The sequence below is a fragment of the Pipra filicauda genome, unplaced genomic scaffold (assembly GCF_003945595.2).
Source record: "Pipra filicauda isolate LSUMZ 115617 unplaced genomic scaffold, ASM394559v2 scaffold54_size4384275_pilon, whole genome shotgun sequence".
In the NCBI taxonomy this organism is placed as follows: domain Eukaryota; kingdom Metazoa; phylum Chordata; class Aves; order Passeriformes; family Pipridae; genus Pipra; species Pipra filicauda.
The window spans coordinates 1,773,795-1,792,985 of record NW_024104698.1 but is presented as its reverse complement, the minus strand read 5'-3'; the positions used below and the strand labels follow the sequence as shown (position 1 = coordinate 1,792,985).

General features: G+C 35.4%; 1 protein-coding gene across 3 annotated transcripts in view; it reads right to left on the bottom strand.

Annotated features, from left to right (window-relative positions):
* Nucleotides 1–17,282, bottom strand: part of MGAT4C (MGAT4 family member C) — a 343,947-nt gene extending 326,665 nt beyond the window's left edge. For all 3 annotated transcript variants that reach the window (XM_039387266.1, XM_039387267.1, XM_039387268.1), the window contains exons 1-2: nucleotides 16,924–17,282; nucleotides 2,303–2,481 (exon numbers count right to left, since the gene is read on the bottom strand). The gene's annotated coding sequence lies outside the window, so the exon portion shown is untranslated. The remainder of the gene's footprint in view (nucleotides 1–2,302; nucleotides 2,482–16,923) is intronic.
* Nucleotides 17,283–19,191: the final 1,909 nt, after the last annotated feature.

The window sequence follows — 19,191 nt, the reverse complement described above, 5'->3', positions numbered from 1 at the left end:
AAGAAAAGGTCCTCTTATATATATATATATATATATATATATATATATACACACATTAGCAGCATACCAGTACAATAAGACTGAGAAAATGTACTTATCTGGTACATTTCTAGCAGAGTACAATAGCTGCTCTGGATATAATTTTAAATGGAAACTTTTTTTCCTTCGGTACAAGTTCAAATGTACATAAAAATATTTTATCATGCGAAGGAAAAAAAAAAGCCTAGGGTCTTTTTTAAGTGTGAGAATTTTTCACCCTCATTATGAGATGATACATAAATATATTAATTAATTTAAACAAATAACTTGGAAATTTGCTTTTTAATGAGACCATGAATATTGGAATCTGATTAGAATGTGAACTCCCTGAGAACTAATTGCTAAAGGTACAGTAATCCACACATAAAACTCCAACTGTAGGCTTTGTGAGTTGCCAGTATGAAGATAGACACTCATTGACATGACCCTTGCAATTTGGGGACTGTTTGTCTGACAAAAAATCTCTCTGTACATATGCACATTACCACCAAGAAGATTCTGGCTCTTCTCTGGCCCAGGGTGCCTAAATAACTCAATAAGGCTGTCTGTGTCTGAGCACCTAGCCACAAGTTAGATGGGCATTAAAGAACAGAACTCTGACAAACTCCACAGTGGTTCTTTCTGCACTGGCACCTAATTTAGTACCTGTTTTCATACTTGTTATGAAAACACTGGACATTTTGGTAGGACTACAGATAAAAGTAACTAAAAAGAAGATGAGATATTGATGTATTAGGCTATGTATATATTATTTTGTTGCATAATAAGGGAAGAGGCAATAAAGACTGACAATTCTATATTTATAGTATACACTACACAGAGTCTGTTCTGCAAATACATATCAGAGCAAGTAAATAAGTGATAAGACAATAAAATGATCTGTGTTGCAACATGGTATATTTTGTTTTGTCTCTTTCTTCCTCTTAAATAGAGTATTAAATATCAAGATACTTCTAGAAAAAGGTAACTTCACACTCTTAAAATTGATCAATTATATTTTCTATTGTCAGAAAATGTATTGAGGACCTTGTACACTGCTGATTCTGTTGCACATAATTTTTCTGGTATTTACCAGAATAAGATATTATTTTTAGGAAATGCCTAACATGGACAAAGGAAGCTTTTATAGAAAGCTCTTTTTTTAGCTAAAAAAGTCTCCATTCTGCATGTGATGTGAGGCAATTATAATTTTTCATCTCTTGCAAGAAAGTCAACATCCTTTCAAATAGTCCTCTTCCCTACTTAATGATGGTGTTTAATAATATTCGAAGAATATTCTAGGTCAAGGAGAACTATCATTGTTTGGGAAAAAAAAAATTCAGAAAGCTATCTATTATCTAGCAGCTAACACACAGAATGAATCTAAATCACATAGCCAGTGATTCTCAAAAATCAGGTCCTCCAGATGCCAGAAGTGTATTGTGCTAAAAATGAGAGTCAAGAAAAGCTGACAGAAGGCCTTTACAGGTGAGCAAGGAGATCCTAAGAAAATTTAAAAATAAATGGAAAGCATACAAGAAATGAAAACAGGGCCAGGTCACCAGAAGGAATACAAAGACATTGCATGTTGGAACATGCAAGAGATGGTGTTAGGAAAGACCAAGTCCACCTGGACTTCCGAATCTGGTGAGGTACATGCAGAGAAAGAGGAAGAACTCCTCTATATGTCATCAGCAAAAGGAAGATGAGGGAAAATAAAAGCCCATTACAGGTCAGAGGAGAAGAATTGATTTACAAAGAACGTGGAAAGGGCTGAAGTATGCTATGCCTTGTTCACTTTTGGCTTTACTGCTTAGAGATGCCCTCAGCCATTACAGGTGAATAATAGAGACAAACCTTTTTTACTCTTCATTGATGATATGGATGACTATAAAAAACTGTGCAGAGTGTCAAGAATGCATGAGATGGGTGCACTACCTTAAAGAGGGACATCAACAGGCTGGAGAAATGTGTAGGCCAGAAGCTCATGAAGTTCCACAAAGGGAAATACCAGCTCCTGTGACTAGCAAAGAACAACATCAGAAACCAATACAGAGGTGGACAACTGACTAAGAATCAGCTCTGCAGAGAAGGTCCTGGTGAACAAGTTGACCATGAAATACCAATGTGCCCTTGCAGCAAAGAAGTCCAAGTGCACCCTGGAATGCATTAAGCAGAGTGCTGTCATCAGGTTAAGTTACCCTTTGCCCCTCCACAGCTCTGATGAGACACACCTGGACCATTCACTTCTAGATTCTCCAGTCCAAGGCAGAGAGAGACTTACCAGAGCGAGTCCAGCAGCAGTCCACAAGGATAACTAAGATAACCAAGGCCTTGAAGAATCTTTGATATGAAGAGAGGCTGAGGTATGGGTCTGTTCATCCTGGAGAAGAGACTTATTATCCATGTTCAGGGGAGGTGTAAAGAAGGCAGAGCCAGACTCTTCTTAGTGTTATTTAGTGACTGGATAAGAGACAATAAACACAAGCTGAAATACAGGAAATTCCTGTCAAGCATAAAAAAGATCTTTTTCACTGTGAGGGTGATCAAACACAGGAGAATATTTGCCACCCATTTTGTGGCATCCCCATATCTGGAGATGACCAAAACCCAATTGGACACAGCCCTGTGTAACCTGCTCTAGCTGGCCATGCTTTGAGCATGTGAGTTGGACCAGATGATCTGTAGAGATCCTTACCATTCTGTCTGTTAGTTACCAACCTGTAGTTCTGCAAAACTGTTTCTTTGTGTATATACTCTTACAAAACTCTACACATGGTCAAATAGTTTTATTGTATAGACTCACAAGATTGTAAATTAAATTACGTAGGAAGGATACATGAACTAAAATGATTGGGTCATCAGTTCTTCAGAAAGGTCTGGAAGAAAATATAGCAGTTAAGCAAGGTACCCATTTCCTTCACATACTCCCTCATATCATTAATTAGAAAGTCTTGTTGTGAGGCACCATGTGACTGATTCAGTTTTCTACAAGATATAAGGACAATTATGAAGTTTCACAATTATTAGTTTCCTAGATACAGACATTCTTAAAAATCATAGCTGGTTCTTGGCCAGTGTCACTTTAGCTCATCCCAAATAAGTCTGTGGGATGACAAAGAAAAAGATCAAAAATTTTGTTTACTCTACCTTTTTTCTTAAATCGCTGAATTATCAGAAACTACCTAACAGAATGGGTAGAAGAATCAAAATATATCTGATTTTTAAAAATAATTTAAAAAAATCAGAAATATTTTGCCTCTTCCAGAAACTCTCGCCTATAAAATAAGGTGATATATATCTAAAGCAGTGGGTATCAAGACTCTCAGCACTTTTTAACAATGTATTATATAAAATGTTTATAAAATAAAGTTGGATTTTTCATTTTTACACCTTAAATAAAAAATAAACTTTTACAATACAGCTTTAAAAGCACAACCTTGCCATGGATTGATAATATTTATTATTTTTTTCATATATTACTCTTGATTTGTATTGTAGCAAGACTAGAAGATTGCTGCATCTCAAAGCTCAGCATGAATTTCAATTGTAGATTATTTCATATAGCTACAGCTTAGTAAAGTAATTTTTTCAAAGATCACTTGAAATAACATGTAAGATTTTCTTCTGCTTTATTTCAGACCTTGTTTTTCTCCATTTATATGGACAGCCTAGAAATATAAATTGTTGTATGACAGATGGAATAACTGTCTTTTTTTTCGTCTTATTCACCTTGGTCTTCTTTCTCTGTAGCCCCAGAGCTTTATGCCCTGGTGAGTGCCTGAAAGTGATAAGAAGGGGTTGCCTTGAGTAAACAAAATAATTAAGTTGCTAATCAAGTACTAAATTTTCTGTCAATCACTCTTTGATACTACGGGTGACACCTGCCTAACACTGTCAGTTCTGGCTGACATGGATTTCATGTTATACATAAATCTCATGACTCAGTGATCAGATATGAAGCTGTGAGTCCATCAACTCCTACATGTTAAAATAGTTCTTCTGCTTCAGCTTTATCATATAAACATATAAACATAACATACCTATGCTGATGACTTAGGAAGTGAAATTGTCATTCACTGTGCTAAAATATTACTATAAAACCAGATCCTAGGTTAGTGTGCTGTATTCTGCTGGTTTTTGAGGAAAATGGCATCTGTTCAAGGAATTACTTAGACCTACTTTCAGTAAAACTAATTATTCATCAGCTCCAAGATTTCTTTTGCTTAAACAATTATACTCTGTTTATAGGGAATATTTCTAGGGAAATACCCATCATGTGAAATATGTTTCTATTTTGTTTTCTGGCAAAATGCTTTTCACATTTACCTAAATGAATTTCATCATGGACAAAGTTTTGTTTGCTTTACGTTTCTGACCTGCTAAATTATATTACATCAAATAATGGCAAATTACGGCAAAGTACAGGATGTCACATCATGTTGCATTGACTTACAGGATGTCACATCACGTTGCATTGACTTACATTGTAAGTCAATTCAACTTGACACAATATGACAAAGTAATGCGATATATCAATTCTATAGCATGTTGTTTAAGTAAGGAGGTAATATTTCAGCATACAAACCAGAGCATCTATTTAATATTAAATATCCATCATCTGCTTCAACAGCAGCATTTGGAGCAATTGGATCCAGCACCTACAGAAAGGGGATATTTTTGTTGTCTTTGCTAATTGATTAAACAGTACCATGCTAGCATTGCCTCCACATTGTACAAACTCATTTCATTAAAACACTCACTATACATGTCAACAGTCTAGGAATAGTACATATCTCAGTTGATAAATATATGTGCTTGGGTTTTAAGCAGCACTAGTTTCCATTTAAACCATGAGTGAACCTGATATTTCAGTAATCATACTCATATCAGATAAGAAATATTTGTGCAAGACTGTGGTATGAACAGATTGTTTTCAGTGCAAAAATCTTAAAATGAATTTTGCTCAATAAAGTCATGCCTGACAGTCAGTTGCAGTAGAAATCTGTATATCATATCTGGCAGGAGTGACCAGAATACTACTCTCTATCTCCATACAGCAGACACAGCACTAAGCAAGCTGCCAGTCACATTTACATTGCTTCACCAGTCATGTTCTAAGGATTCACCTGGAGAGCAATAACAGTGTTGTAGCATCAAGGTATAATGTACGTCTACAATGAGATTGCCACACAAAACACTGGTATTTAAAATATTATTAGTATTTAAATTACTATTAGTAACAGGTAGCAATTTGAGCTGTGACATGGAACTCCATATGAGTTTGAATGGTAATGTACTCAGTTTCTGGAGAGTGTCCACACTGACCTCCATGCTACTAAAATGAGGTCACTCCTGGTTGCACTAAAAACTGAAGTTGCTTCTGTCAACCAACACTTGCATTCAACAGGAGAAACCCTTATAAAGGTATCAGGGCTTTCAGTCACTACCCCTCAAAACATATGCTATAGCGAAAGAGAGTGCTGAATAGACAGGGTGCTAATAAAGCAGCCTGTTTCCAAAGCAATTGTCCCATGAGCTTCTCCAATTAGATGGCTTAAATAGGAAGGAAAAATATTTTAGAAAGGGACTTTTCCTTTGATATTTTTCAGTTTAGTTAGCCATGTACATCCCTTAGTTAGCTGTACATCCCTTTCTGCCATATTGGTAAGAGAAGAAATATCAGGAGAAAATTTAGAGAGGCAGGAGGCTGCTTAGCCGAGCATCTTAGACATAATGTCTGTTGTTGAATTATGGTCCCATGACAAAATGGGGCAACATGAAGGAGAAGGGAAAACAGACAAGTGTTACATGAAATAGACCAGTTAGAATTTTAGCAATTTTATACTAAAATGTATGAATATTTCTATGTGTAAGAAATTATTTCATCCTGTCTTTTGCCAAAGAGGGCTTCTATGCAAAAAACAAATATTGTTTGGCAGAAGATTATATCTGATTTAATTGTTACCATGGAGTTTTTGATTTTTTAATTTTTATAGGCTTTAGAAGTAGTTACGTAGTGAATGTAGATTTTAAATGTAGCTGTAGAATCTTTCTCACAGTATTATGTCTCTTATCAGTATTTCCAGTAGAAGTAAAAGTAGTTTATCAGTTGCACATACCAAAAACCCTTTCCCGTAACAATTCCATTAAGTCCGTTAACTGTTCAGTCTTCTTTTAATGTAGAATTATAGGAAAGCATTTTAACACCTGCACCAAAATATGTAAACATGGGCCCAACGGCCTTTGGGCCCGGAACCTTGGAAGGCCTCCAAGGTCTGCATGTGATGAAGAAGATGAAGATGAGGAAGAAGGGGTCCCAAAACTCCCCCAGACTCAATTACCGAAGGGGTGTGCTGGGGGGCGGAACGGGTCAGAACCGGCGGGTGGATAGACCTGGGATTGGATGGGTTAACACCTTAAACTGTGGAACCCTCTGAACACAAGAGGTGCGACCCAGAGCCTAGTGGCTCATTAAAGCTTTCTGCTTTCTTATCTTATCTTATACCCTAATTTGGCCCAGAGTCTCTTTTTCAGCAATCTGGCTCCTAAAAATGTACAGGGAAACATGTCACCACTTTTGAGAAAAATTGTTATTCAGATAGATAAGTATAATTGGTGTCCTTCCAAAATAGTCTGTTTATACTTTTCTATAAATCATACTAGAGATCTCTGAGAAGTAAAAGAAGTCCTCTTTTAACAGTCCATTATATAAACCAGTTATCTCGAAATCTAAGAATACTAGTCAGAACACTGTTAAACAAAATTTAATTGCTAAGTAGAGTGCCTTACATTTCAGATAGGTTCCTTAATGTTTATATAAAAAGACTATAGAAAATAGAGGTTTATGCATTTGTATATGTAAAAATGTTATGGATCTTGAAACTAATTTTCAAAAGAAATTAAATGTTCCATTTCAAAGTCTATTTCTTTTTTTTTTTTTTTGTCACAAGACATTCTTTTTCATTATCATTCATATCTGTCTATCTATAACATACATGCAAAAAACCCTTGCTGTCTAACAGCAGAAGTAAGTCTATTTTGGTCACCCTTTTTTATTTGTTCATTTCCTTTTTAAGTAGCAATGGAATCTTAGATGAAGTAAAAGATATGAAGGATACATCATTCTTTGTTGTAGATACTGAAAATAACATACTGCATGTCAAAATTCTGCATGCAGTAGTTCTGTATGGTAAATTTTTAATATGTTCTTCAAAAAGTGAAACAGATTATTTTGGATGAATAATTCAATGACTACAAATAAAATTTCAGGTTGATAGGTTGTTTCAATTTGGCATGATATACCAGTAAATTTCAGAAATTATGCTTTTTTATTTCCTTGCCAAACAAATTTTCACTTCATGATGAAGTACTGTTTTATATTGCAGCTAATTAAATCTAAATTAAAAACAAACAAACAAACAAATTCTACACACCTAAAACATAAAATACTTTTTAAGGTTTTTCAAAGTTTTGCATTGCCTTCTGTATGAGTCCTTGTGTATGTATTACTTGGGTAAGACAGGTTTCATTTGCAGCTGAGAATTTTGACATGCAGTGCTGGCATTGAACAAAATGTGTTTTTACTTGCAGATCTTGTATTTGTGACTGGGAACGGGCTGTGCATTCCTGAGATTCAGTGGCACTATTTGACAATAATGAAAAATCTAAATCCTTATCACAGAGCAGGTAAGGGACCTGCAGGAAGTCTCTACAGGAATCCCTGGCTATGGAACAAAGCTAACATAAAGGAGATCTAGTGTTAGTGAATGTTTTTTGTACAAACCTTGTATATAGGTAGGAGGGATACTCACAAGATAAGGTTCATTTCCACAGTTGAAATATCTCTAAGGCTAGGAAGTTTCAAGCCACTATAAATCTATAGTTTGTCCTTATACATTTATAAAAATACTGGATTTGAAAAGATAACCTGCAGATTTCATTCAGTAGGAAAGTCAGTTACTTGCATGGAGTTGTGGATTAAGACGTTTTTCAGAGAGTTTTTTTTTTTTCTTGGCACTGACTTTGTATACTGCTTTATAAATACAGAATATATTTTTCACATTAATTTCTAGGAAAAAATTAATAGATTTCTTCTGCATGTACTTACAAGACTACTATTGCATACAGAGGCCAAGTATTTCTCCAAAATGACCTGGAGGTCTGCCATTCCTATACCTCAAGAGATACTGTTTGCAGTACTTCTATTTTGAATAAATGCATCACATCCAGTAAGTGATCCTTATTGACTCAAAACACAAGTGCTTGGTCTTTGTGGTTAAATCCATACACCCTGGCAGTTTTCTCTACCAAGATCATTTTGAAACAATGCACTATATTGAATGCTGCCACGTGTTCAACATTTCTTCTCAGATTGTCCGGGTTTCTATCCAGCTCTTTTATACTCCCCCATTTCAGATATGTGGAGATGCTTTCAGTATGAAATTTGAACTCTTTCTGTAAACACAGTTGTCTATCAATATTTACTCAAAATCAATGTGAGAAATTATGTCAGTGTTGTTATTATGTGGTCAGGTAATTTTGAGTTCAAGTAAGAACTGCTTTTTTTTTTTATTTCTTCCAATAATAGTAAACTAAACAGAACAACCAAGAGAATGATATGACTAATTTCCACTTGGTATCTTCATAGTGGTAAATAGTGCTACATTCAGTTGGCAGATGGTCACTAGTGGGGTTCTGCAAGGCTCAGTATTGGGGCTAGTTCTGTTTAATATCTTTATTATCACTTCTTTTACTCCAAACCAGACAAAAACAAAGTCCACGCATGCTCCTAACAAGACATTCTCTCCAGCCCTTTCATCAGAATCCTCTAGATACATTCAAGGACTCTCATTCCTTCTTAGATTGAGCCCAGAAATGCACACAGTGCTCAGGTGAGGCCGCATCAACTGAGTAAAGTGGGATAACCACCTCTCTCAGCTCGTCATGCAGTGTTTGAAGCACCTCAGGATGCAGTTTGCCTTCTGGACTGTGAGGGCCCACTGCTGACATGTCGAGCCTGCAGCTGACCAGCATGCCCGCATCCCTTTCTGCAGCCACTCTTCTCCCAGTTTATACTACAGCCTGGCATTACTCTGTCTCACGTGCAGAGTAATGGAATCTAACATTTTAACTTGTTAAATTTCATGCCAATAATCATAGTTCAATGTTCTAGCCTATTTAGATCCCTCTGCAAGGCCACGTCAGCATCACCTCCCAGTCTGGTATCACCAACAAACTTGCTAATGGTACGTTAAACTTCTTTTTGCATATTGTTGATAAATGTATCAAATAAAACTGTCCCTAGAACTGAACCCTGAGGAACACCACTAATGATCACTGGTGACATCATACTTCTACACCATAGCTAAGGAGTTATTAAGATGAAGTAAGACCAAAAAAAAGGAACAAACTACTTGATTTTCTGACTGAAATCATAGTTCTGTAATCCAGGGAATAAATTTTTGTTAAAAAATAAATAATATTGCCTGGAATCCTCAAAAGAGTTTGAGGTATATATAAAGAAAGTAGATTTTATAATCCTTTTAAGCAATGTAATAATTACTTCAACAAGGAGAAGTGCAAAGTCACATATCTAGGAAAGAACAACCCCTTTCAACAATAAATGCGAGGAGCCATACAGCAGGAAAGTAGCTTGGTAGGAAAGTACCAGAGGGTCTTGGTGGACACCGAGTTGATCATGAGCCAGTAATGTGCCTTTGCCATAAAGAAGGCTCCCGGGTTGCATGAGGCAAAGCATTGCCAACACATTAACGTAGATAATCCCTCCCTTCTACTCAACACTGGTGAGGCCACATCTGGAATACTGTGTCCAGTTCTAAGCTCCCCAGTACCAGGGAGATGCTGACAAATTGGAGATAGTTCAATGAAGGGCTGCAAAGACGATGAAGAGACTGGACCATCTCTTGTATGAGGAAAGCCTGAGAGAGATGTAACCGTTCAGCCTGGAGAAGTGAAGCCTCAGAGCAGATCTTATGAAGTATAAAGTAACAGTGTAAAGAAGATGAAACCAGGCTCTTTTCAGTGGTGTCCAGTGACAGGATCAGAGACAATGGGCACAAATTAAAACACAGGAGGTTCCATCTGAACATTGGGAATCACTTTCTTGCTGTGAGGGTGACTGAGCACTGGCACGGGCTGATGTGGAACCTGCATCCTTGGAGGTACCCAGAAGCTGACAACACACTCTGCTGGACTATCAGCTGCAGATGTCTCCTGAGGGTTTGGACCAGTTGACCTCCAAAGGTCCCTTCTCACTTCAACCATTCTGTGATTCTGTGATTCTATTTTACTGTATTGGGTGGGATTTGCACCAAAGAATTACCTTTAGTCTAAATACATGGAAAAAAGAGACGGTCCTGATCAAGCTGAAGATGAAGATGCAGCAACACACGCTGTACAAACTTGGAAACACTTAAAGCATTGCCCATTTCAAGATTTATGCAGAGGTTTAGTTTAGTGTACCCAGTCCCCCTAATCTCTAGCATTGCAGTGGCGGACAGAAACAAACAAGAAGCAAACCCCCAAACAAAAAACTAAATCCCTAGATTTTGAAAAGGATGTGTGCGTGGGTGGGTGGGTGGGTGTGCGTCACACAGGACTGGCAGACGCAGAACTACAAAAAATAAACAAAGAAGTTTTTGGAACAACTTGTTACAAAAAAAAAAGGAGAAAAAGACCTCCAAAACAAAACAACCAAAACTCAAGAACAAACTTCACTATTTAGTATGTAGTGAAGTACTTTCATAAAACTGATTAGATTTGGGTTTCATTTATCTAGATGCAATAAACTATACAGATAATTCTTAAAGATCCTTATTGACTTAGCAGTTTGACCACTATTTTGATGCAAGGGCAGCTTCAAAGTTCTAGGTGATTTCAACCTCCCTTTCTGGCTGCAAGGCTACTTTTCCCCAAGGAGACACACACCAGAGCAATAAGATCTGCTCTGAAAGTGAGCAGGGATCTCATTTTTCCTTTACTGACGCTTTTTGACAGGAGGTAAGGGAGACTTGCAAAGAGTGTAAGGTAGTTTTAAGGTGAGGTTAAATGTTATAGCTCTTGTAATCTAACAGTTTACTGCAGCAAAAGTGAGGAAATTCCTCCTTCTACCTCATTACTCTGACAACCTTGGTCTCCCTGGTCTTCTGATGATATTAGTCTCAGATTCATCAGCTCCTTAGCTGACATGATTTGAATTACTAAACTATTGCAAAACTTTTAATTTTTTCCACTAAGTTAGCTTTTCATTAGACTTGTGCTCAGTGGCTTATGGAGGGGTTTGGCAAGCTTCATAGTCAAAGCCTTTTGAGAAGAGAGAAGGACACAGCATTACGTCTGCTTGGTGTTGGTAAGATGCTTAAGTGACTGCTGTTGCATCATACTGATGTGTAACCTTACTTCCTATAAGGAAGAGTAGTAAAGCATACTATATAATTGCTAACATAGATCACAACAGAGGAGGAAGTAAGTCAACTTCTGACCATGAAAGGCCATCTATGGGAGTGATATTTCAGTAGTTTAGAAGTACTAAATCATCCCTATATTCCAGAGGCTATGCTATGTTATTTGCAACAGATCTATTAATGTTCTTGGCAGTACAGAACACAGAAATCTGACCAAAATATTTTTCCTAGAGTATTAAAATATTTTGTGAATCTGTGGGTTTGGGTGGATTTGTTTGGGGTATTTCTTCACTTGTTTTGTTTTGTCTTTTCTTTTATCTGTTCTGTTTTCTTCATGACTTTAAAAGTAGAGGATAGATAAAACATCTTATTAATCTCTTTCATTCTTATACTGTATGTACACACACATCTAAAGAAAGCATACAGGTCCCTATATTTCTTCAAAAATAAGTCTTATAAAGTAGAATCTCTTAAATTTGACTTTCTCTAACTTTTGTCATACAATATCAGAAAAGTTCAACCTAACAAATGAAAGTTGATCAAATAGGATAAGAGGAAATACTGAAGAAAGGAGGTAAAGCTTCTCCAAAGACAATTATCAACTCCTCCTTGATTCATAGTGTCCTTTGATTTTTCAGAGAACTCTTCCGTCCTTACACATAATGTTCTACATATTAAAACACAACTTAGAAATGTTACTTGGTTACACAAAAATATTGACACTTGACAAAGTTCTTAAAGTTGATTGCTACTCCAAAAGTTGTCAAATTAGAACCTGAAAAGTTTTTAATAGAAGTTTTTGTAATGACAACACATCTCCAAATTGTCTGTCAAGTAATATCCATATAAAATATACATTTCACACACTTAAATTATTGAAAACAAGTTAAGGAATTTTTTACAGTTCTTTGAGATAGAATTTTTTCATCTGCCTTAAATTCTGATTAAGTAATTTTCAAAATTTTTGAAGCTATGGGCAGATGAAAACTTTTGTCAGTCTTCAGAAGCAACTGGAAAAGCAAAGCAGAAGCAGTTTTATGTGCAAACAAATAATTTACCTTTCAAAACCTTATTAATAGACACAATTTAAGATAGAAAATTCACACTGATGGATGTGTAGGGGTAGACAGGGATACTTAAACATATCAAGCCTGATTCCACTCTTATTTATTCCACTGGCTTCAATGTACTGACTTCCAGCAGTGACATAAAGAGGTAAACTGGATATTAAATGACATTCAGAACAAGATATATTACTATAATTACTTCAGTAAATTTACTTCTCTATGTGAAACGGTAATTGTAATGACTGCATTAAGTTGGAAAAGCAATATTGAAGCTTCCCAAACAAACCAAATTTTTAATTGCACCTGAAAATACCGACTGCAGAAAATTCTGTGTATTTTTCAACAAGAAGAAGAGACCAGCTTTGGATGTTTCAAAATAACTTCTATGCTCAGCAATGTATAAAAGAAAGAGAAAGTGTAAGAAAATATTAAGTGTATAACATTCTCACTTTTTGAGGAATATTTACTTTGTACTTCATAGCAAAGTGGAAGAAGATTCAAATTTACAATAAAAACTTTAGTTAAAATGATCTTTGAACCATACGCTTACAAGTTTTCTTAGTCTAAAATTAAGGCTTCCCACAAAGCCAATATGGTTAGTTATTACAGATTTTCAAATGCGGTTTCTTATCATTTGAGGGGTTGAGAAGTGGGGTGGGGTGCACAAAAAAAACCCCAAATCTTTGGAAGTGTTTCAAAACGGAATGCTTTACTTCAAATATATCAAACTAAGGTCATCATAGCACAAAGGAATTCAGGTCCACTTTTAGAAAATTATAATAAAATTCATAATCTGAAAGATATTAACATGAAGTCAATATTAATTCATTCAATTGAATTAATTAATAATTGAATATTAATTCAGTCAATCAATATTGACTTGTCAATATTTTTGTGAGCTATGTACCTTTCAACAGGAACATCAGCCACATTACACTTTGTCTATTAGGATAAGTCATCAAAATTGGTTTAGTATTTGATCTGAGTTTTCTTAAGAGATGGTGACAAAGTAAAGCAGGAGAAGTGAATTCTGGTACTTATTTATCTTTTTTTTCATTAAAAGATGAACAAATAATCTACTCAGTTGCTTAAATATCAGTGTTTACTAGAATTTCAGATATTTCACATAACCAAAATAATGGGCTACAAGGTACAACACAAGACTTGTGTGAAGCCTTGGATTTGTACCTATAGCTAGGAAATACATCCCACAATTTAAGAAGCTGGATCACACTTTGAGAGTGTGCTGAACCATTTCAACCAAAATAAGACGGTTTGCAAATATGAACTAGCTTTGTATGCTCTTTCTTCTATTTCTTGAACATTCTTTACAATAGTCAGATATGATTCTCAGGGGAAACCACCTTTTCACTCTTGCTCACTCAAACCTGTGAAACTATGTGTGTGAAAACAGAGATATGCTAGGTGTCATTAGATCTATTTAAGTCTTAACAGAGTTAGTACATAATCAAATATGTTCTCTAGCTAATAGTCTGTGTAAATCAGGGAATAGCATGTTCTGATCTTAGAAATACCCTTCTTTTTTCCTGAGAACATACAGTCTATCATTATCAAGCTTCTAGACTTCTCTGCTTCGAAGTACTTTTTACACTGGTTACCTGTTAGAGTTCAAAGAACAGATAATGTGAAACAGTCATGAATTATTTTTTTCCCCAAAAAAGACCCTAGAGATACTATTTATATCCACTACATAGAATTATGTGTTATCAGAAGCACACTCCCAAATCTAAAACAAGTAAAAAGGAAGAAGAATAAGATAAATAAGAAGGTGTCTTTTTTGTGCCAAGTTCTGTGTAATACCTTTACCTTCTAGAGGCTCACTCTGGGAGGAGAACAAACCCCAAACTCAAACAGCTGTTAAATAAGCACAAGAGAAAACCAGAAGTGCTGTATAAAAAGGTCAGAATTGTTCTTTTGGTTTTGTGATTTGACTAGCACACAGCAGAAAAGGAAGGAGTGGAACCTAAGATGTCAAGTAAGGAATACAGTCAACACTTAAGCTTACTTCAGCAAAATGGAGCATTGGAGATAAGTAGTGTTGGTTAAGGACTGCTGAAGAATGTAAAGAAAAGGGGTAGATTTGTGATACTGCTGTAAATTCCTGTGGAAAAATATTGTTTATTTCTTTTTTTAGGAAACTGTTATTATAGGAAAGAAGAAAGAATAGTAAACTAAATGGGGACCAGGAATACCAGTGGAACCAGGACAGGCAGAAGACTATAGAGTAGAAATATAACACCATAACAAAGAATTTGCCCTTCAGTTTTCTTCCTTCCCACAATGGTTTCATCTATTTATGCTATACCATATTTTGTAATGCAGTTCTTTAGACAAACAGCCTAAAAGGATGTCAGAAGGCAGCAGAAAGTTTCATGAGAAATTGGCATAATATGAGGGCACATCACAGATCTCTGTATCATGACAGGTAAAAAGAAAAATAAAAATGTGACGGTAAAGTAGAACATAGAGATATTAATCTTAATTTATTTTCTATTACTTAATATTACTCTCTCAATTAAATATTTTTTAATGTATTTTCTGTCATTTTACTTTGGAGAAAAGATCAAGATATTTTTTATGTTGCTCTTGGTTACTCCCCAATGCCATATATCAGAAAAAATTGCATGTAAATAGCTAGTGATTAAAGTAGCCAGACATTTAAAAGGAAAAGTAATTGGACCCAAAGGAGATAAAACAGAATGTGATCTGGAAGAGTTAGGTTTTCATATGAGCAACATATAACAAGAAATGCCCATATTACCCTCCCAGGTTGTGACATTTATAAGTAATTGCACAAAATGCTGAAATATCCATGGGTATCTAGAAGCATTTTAAGACACTGCTATGTATTTAAATAAAAAGTTTGGGAGATTGGGCAAAACACAGCTGGTGCTTATATTTCCTTTAAAAAATATCTTGCTGATGATAGGAGCCTCTAGGGAGAGCTTAGGGAAAGCCTCTTTGCCTGAGTCTTTTTGAGGTCCATAGGAAAGGGATTTCATCGGAAATGGGACAGAATCAATCTCTCTTCTTTTTGCTTCAGCCTCTCCAAGAGGAAAGGAACTTTTGGGTGTTGCATAGAGGAGCAACATACATTGCTCTAATTTGCTATCAATACCTTGAAAATATTATATTCCTTAAATAAAGGAAATTAAACATACTAGCAAATGCTTTTATCTCATATTTACTGTTTTAAACTCGAGGTCTTTTTTTCCCCTCCTACATTTGCTACCTATTACTATCTTATTGCTTTCTGTCAGCAGTATATTAAAAAATATGAAATACATCTGTCACTTGTGACTAAAAATCTGGTTCAGCATATTCACTGTACTATCAAGTACACCACAGACAAGTTCATACATCATTTATTCTTGGTAGCATGACAGCAGCCCAGCCAATGCACTGGACAAGGAGCTACAGCTTAGCCCTGCACTTGTCTATTCCTGCCCAAGTCCCAGAGCTTGTATTCAGGTAGAGTAATAACTTGGGAATGAAACAAGGCCAGGACTTTAACTTAAATGTGGTAGAGCTTTTTACATCTCTGCAGCAACTCCCGCTCTTGGAATAGTTCAAAAATGCCTGACTGCTTCTGCAATTTAAAGATCTTTCATTTTTAGGTCAGGCTGCCTCACAAGCTACAGACACACAGTAAGCAATTCAGGTTAGGAGACACATGCTGTAACTTCTATATAAACAGAGAAGTTTAAAAGGCAAGAAATTCTTCTTTACAGATTTTATTTTTAAACCTCCTGTTGTGATATATAATCCTTATGCTTTACTAAGAAGCTTCTGGAGTATGGCAATACAGATGCAAAAACAGACTTCTGTCACATACCTAACATAAGAGATTTTCAGAATTAAATATCGTAACTCCACATGTGAAATGGTAGAACATCATAGTAAATATCTATATCTAACAAATAGCTAACTCTGGAATTAATTTGTAGTACTTTAAGGGGAGTTCTGCCCACATCCAGATTTGGAAAATATTTTGCAAAATTAATACTCACCTCTAAAAAAATTAAAATCATAAATATGATTTTGCTATTGATTATTCATTGCTTCAGAAAAACAACATTCTCTGGACAGTCAGTATCAACTTGTGGCAATGCTATATGCAGCACAATGTATTTTTGCTTTTTTTGTTTAAAGGTTAGGTATTGCTTTTTGCTTGGGGGGATTGCTGACAAAGCATTTGGCAGTAGGCACAACACATCTACAGTAAGTAGATCAGAGTATTTTAACTGCAAACATGCTGCAATAAAGTGCCATCATTCAATCAATACAGAACTACTTAGTTAACATTTTTGTTAATGTATCTAGATTACTAGTTCTTTAGATCGTTACCTGATAAATAGCGTGGGTAATGAATTGAGAGAGTAACTACATACCTTCAGGAAGAACCTGCCCGATAAAATAATCCATTAGAAAAACTGGCAGTATCCTCTGATCTATTGCCCGCAAAGCTATGACTTGATGGAGAGTTTCATTCCCTCTGCTCAGCACTCCAGAAGAAAATCAGCACAATTTAAATATTTCTCAGGATGTGACAGCTCTCTAGATCGCTGGCTGCATTCTGTTCCCAGGGGTTGACAATCTGGTGTTCCAGTGTGCATAGAGCAGTGAAGATGAATTGAAAAAGCTTGAGATAAATTAGGGATGGCTAAGTTAAAATTGTCTCTGCTCCCGAGTCTCTCATCTGCAGTCTGCAAGCCTATTTTGCTGTGAAAAAGCTAGATGGCAGGCTGCCTCAGTGAGTTCTTCTTAAGCGACAGGGAGCATTTTCAATGAAGAAAAATTCTCCCATTATCTAAGCTAATGTGACTGCAGCTAAATCTAGTCTTAAAAGTGTCTACTAGCATGAAATTCATTCTCACTGTTGCTTTCCTTCAAGCCACAGGTTAAAAAAGAGAAAGGGAGGAAAAAAAAAAAAAGAAAGAAAAAAAACAACAAAGCAGCATCCTAGATTTTTCTATCTGAAAGAAATACTCAAACTTTTTAAAGCTGATAAATGGCAGCATATTTCACAATGTAACTATGCCAACAATCTAAGTATTGGAAATTATCACTCTTTCCCAAATTTTATCTGCTTATATTCAGTTAATTTTTCCACCACCCGTTCTTTCTTGTTTGTTTTTAATAGTTATTATGTCTTTTTAATTAGTTTCATTTTCAATATTCCAGGAAAGAAAGTGGCAGTATTTTCCCCCTGTTGACAAAAAAATAAAGTGATGGCTAAAATTCTGAACAATTAATGTGTTAAACCTTAGTAGATAATAATAAAAAAAAAATGATCGGTGTTTTGCAATGCCACTAAAAAATATTGTGTAACAAGTTGTTCTTTAATTATGAACCATTTCTCTCATTGCACTAGTTTACAAAAAGGTACAATTGAACTTTCTGATTATCACTTAAATGCCAAAGCTGTTTGACAATGTCATTAATTTCAAGCTGTTTTGTAAAAAGGTGTTACAGTGAAAACTCTAGAGCAAGAGTTTATCATAAACATATTAAATGAAGCTTAATATTTTATCCTGTCAAACATTGGAGATACTTTAATAAAAAAAGGGTATAGTTTCAAAGAGCCACAATCAGTCATGCTTACAGTAAGCAGGCATTTTTGCAAATCCTTTCTTTAGTTTCAGCTGATCTAGTTTTCTGAAGTCCTAGCTGTCAACCACAAATGACTTTCTCAGGCCTGAATTCTCAATATAATGGAAATTCTGCTGTAATCCATTTATGAAAACATGTTTCAATACATCAAAAGACACCAGCAGTATCATGGGCAGAGGATAAGAAAGGTGGTCATGGAGTGGTACACATGTAACTTTGCGGCGTGTTACCTACCTGGGTAACAGAAGTTGTAATTCCTTTGACCTGGGTAACTTAGAACTCTGGGAAAGCTAATTTCTAGAAACCAAAGTTATACGCTGGACCTGTTTAATTTTTAAACTTAAATAGCAGTGCGAGTCCACTACAAGGCAGATTTCTAAAGAATATTAAACCCTCCCTTTATAATAGGATACACTAAAAAATTATATTTGACTAAATCTTCAGAACTACTTCTTTCCTCCAACTGATAAATCTCATTAAGTAAAAGAACTAAATTTAGATAAATGTTTGTCTTTCCTATTTCTCTGTCATTCTTCACAGGAGACAAAATACTCGTTAATAAATTCTCCTATCTTTACCCTGCCTGTCTTGCATTAGATTTTAGTAGCAGAGAAAAACTTCTAATGGGGAACTCCAGTGGGATTAGAGATAGGCAATTCAAAGATAAAAACTTCAGTGACAGAAAGTTAGATTTTTTTGCTACCGTACATTTTACTTTGCATATATATATAATAACTTTGAAAAATCCACAATATGTATGCATATAAACGCTTAGTAAACTTTTTGAAGTCTCTTTTTCATTATTGTGGAATGAACTCTTGCATAATTTTAGCTGCTTCACACATTTCTTCACTGTTTTTTCTTGAAATACATGTGACACTCTGTTGTTACTGCTCATGTTTGTAGGATATAGTTTGTTGCAAGTTTTCTTCTCTTAGATGCATAAAGGGTTAGTTCCGGGTGAAAATAAAACATTTAAATAAAAATATTTTGCTAATCTTAAGAATTACTAGTAGAAAGTGTTGTCTTCCATTATGAGTGCACCT